Raw genomic sequence first — 3,500 nt, forward strand, 5'->3', positions numbered from 1 at the left:
GTGGCAACTGGACAATTAAAACAGACATTTGGGGGGCGGGGGAAGAAGAACAACCTGGGGTGGAGGGTAGAGAGAATGGTGCAGCAATGAAGGAATGAAAACCCAAAATCCCTGTAAATGTTCATTAAAACTATTCAAATTTAATAATAAAAAGATGAAAAAAATTCTTTTTATATTTTGTGTGTGTGTACCGTCAAATCAGATCTGACTGGTACCGGAGGAGATTGCCCCTCCTTCTCCAGCTGAGCATCTGGTGGATTTGAACCGTGTGCCTCTGGGATTGCAGTGCAGCAAGACTGTGAATCTTTATTACCTATCTTTCTTCCCTTCGTAGGATTCAAACCCCTAGAAGCAGAAGCCTTTGTGGTATGAGTCAGTGCATTTCACTCCACACAACCCACTAAAACGTATTAATGTTATTATTTGTTACCGGAGTGACTGATTATTAAATGAAAACAGGAAAAGCAAAGAAAAAAAATTTTTTCTGAAATGACAATACTGAGCATTAGCAGTATTTTCATAAACTCCACTCAGAAATGACAGGGAGCTCTGGTGGTAAGTCTATAGGGAGGTGCTGTGTGTGCACTGTTGAGTCGGAACTGACTCATAGCTGACCCTCCAGCAGGTTTTCAGAGCCAGTAAATCACACAGGAAGAGGCTGCCCATCCTTCTCCAGCAGAGCAGCTGGTAGAGTTGAACCACATGCCTTCAGGATTGCAGTGCAGCTTCTTGCCACTAGGCCACCAGAGCTCCCAGGTAGGGAGCTATTATAAGGTATATTTTCTCACTTAATATGAACTCCTTTCATTTTTATCAGCCTCTGTATTCAGCTTCAATTCTCTGCTAATCTAGATCAACAATGATCTAGTCATTGATCTTAGTCATTTCTAATTCTTTTTTTTTTTGGCTTGAGTTTAATTTTGTTTGAATCCACTACCAACACTCATGGAAGTAAGTAAGAGTCAAGAACTCAAATGACATTTTGCATTGGTCGAATCTGCTGCCAAGGCTCTCTCCAAAGTGTTCAAGAGTAAGGAGGTCAGTTTAAAGACTAAGATGCACCTGATGTAAAAAACACGTATGGGGATCCAAGGGGGAAGGGGTGGGAGCCGAAGGGTGAGGGCCCAGTAAAGCAGGAGGATTGGTGTTGGAATTGGTGGAAGCAGGTGGTGGAATGTTGAAGAGATGTCTGACCCCATGGGAATTGGTTTTGTGTTGCAGATGCTGTTGATGGAGTCAGTTCCCCCTTGTGCAGTGAGAGGTCAGACTTGGCTATTCTCACACTGCCCTCATTACCCTTAAAACTGTTAACCAAAGGGGAGCTCTGATGACCTAGTGGCAAGGAGCTGCAACTACAATCCCCGAGGCACATGGTTCAAATCCACCAGATCCTCTGCTGGGGAAGGAGGGACAATCTCCTCCTGTACCAGTCAGATCTGATTTGACAGTATACTCACACAAAAATAATAAAATAAAAATTTTAAAAAAACAAAACAAAACAAACCTGTTAACCAAAAGACTGCCCATCATGAGGCTTGACTTTATCAACACTTTTAGGGGAGAAAGATACACAGCCTTTCTCCCTGTGATGTAAATAAAGAATAAACAATGTTATTCTGCCAAATGTAATTGGACCATATTAATCTATTTCAGGAGAGAGCAAATGATCATGAACTGATGGTATTGAAGAAAAAAGTTCAACCTACACCAAAGGTATTTGCACAAAACATACTCCAGGAGCAAGGGGTGCATTGCAGGGGATAGGGGAGTGGAGAAAACGTGCAACAGTGATTTTTATTTATTTTTTTTTTCAAATTGGAGGGTTTTTTAGTGTGTGTGTGTGTGTGTGTGTGTGTGTGTGTGTGTGTGTGTGTGTACCGTCAAATTGAATCTGACTGGTACAGGAGGAGATTGTCCCTCCTTCTTCAGCAGAGTATCTGGTGTTTTTGAACCACGTGCCTCTGGGATTGCAGTGCAGCTTCTTGCCACTAGGCCACCAGGATTTTTTTTTTTTAAATAAAAACAAACAACCCAAACAGACCCGTACTTTAGGAATTGACAGAGTAGGAACTGATAGAATTTCCAGGAGTAAATTCTAAAGAATTTATAATTTACCTTTAAATTATAAATTATAATTAATTTATAGTTACCTGTCCAGCCAAGAAATTCATCATATTTGTTCCCATTTTAATTAAAGAATGAAAGTTGTCCTAACAGAATACAGGAATATCAGACAATATCATTAATATCACACACAAGTAAAATTTAATTTGAAAATGGTCACAGGACAGTTAAATGTTGTTGTTGTTGTTGTTACATGCAGTCACGTTGCTTGTGACTCCTAGCGACCCTCTCTAGGACGAACCTGTTTGTTTTCCTCTCAGTCAACACTCTTTTCCAAGCAACACAGCTCAAAGGCATAATTTTTCTTTCTGTCATCCCTAGCCCTGAAATCTGTTCTATCATATGCCAACTTTACTGTCTCTGACACACCTACCCTCATTATCCCAGTACTGTATCAGTCCATCTCATCAATGGTCTCCCTCTCTTTCTTGGTCCCTCCACCCTTCCAAGCATCATGTTCCTCTCCAAGGGTTAATCCCTCCTTGCAGCAGGCACAAAATTTGTCAAAACGAAGCCTCAGAGTCCTTGCCTTCAAGCAGCAGCTTGGCTTTACCCTCTAGGACGAACCTGTTTTTTTTTTTCTTGTCAGTCAACACTCTTTTCCAAGCAACACAGCTGAAAGGCATAATTTTTCTTTCTATCATCCCTAGTCATTATCCAGCTTTCTGATGCGTAGCAAGCAATTGTGACGACTATAGCCTGCATCAGGTGCACCTTAGTCTCCAGACTGATGTTGTTGCTCTTCAGTACTCTGGAGATGTCCCTGACAGCTGACTTTTCCAGTGCAATTTGTCTCTTGATTTCCTGGCTGCTGGTACCAAGAGTGTTGTTTGTGTAGCCAAGCAAACTAAAGTTGTTAACAATATTAGTCTCTTTACCATCAATCATAATGCTACTAATTGGCCCAGTGGTGAGAATCTTTGTTTAAACAACAGACAAGTTTAAAAATCATTAAAACAGAACTCATTAAAAAATATTGTGTTTTAGATTACACCTTCATACTAGTAAAATATGATATAAAGAAAAAACTGTGTAAGACAAGGTGGGAGGGTTTATAGTTTGTCATTTCCATATTCCACAGGGAGATGTATAATATATTGCCATCTTATCTCTCACCAGCCTGGAAGCCTATTGAACTTTAATTCAGGGCTTTATACAATTACTGTTGATTTGATCAACACCTCCTTCCCCTAAGATCAGGTCAAGTTTTGGTTTTGGTTTTTTTTTTCACATTTTTAAATCTTTTTATTGTTGTTCCCTCCTTTTTTTGTCCTTATTTAGGGCACAAAAGGCAGGGACTCCAGTACTTTCCCTTGACTGATCCTGAAAAGGAGGGGATACTATAGGAAGAGTATTGGTGGGCTCCTCAGAGCTAC

This window comes from Elephantulus edwardii, unplaced genomic scaffold (assembly GCF_000299155.1).
Source record: "Elephantulus edwardii isolate Elephantulus edwardi_28Jun2011 unplaced genomic scaffold, EleEdw1.0 scaffold00236, whole genome shotgun sequence".
In the NCBI taxonomy this organism is placed as follows: Eukaryota; Metazoa; Chordata; class Mammalia; order Macroscelidea; family Macroscelididae; genus Elephantulus; species Elephantulus edwardii.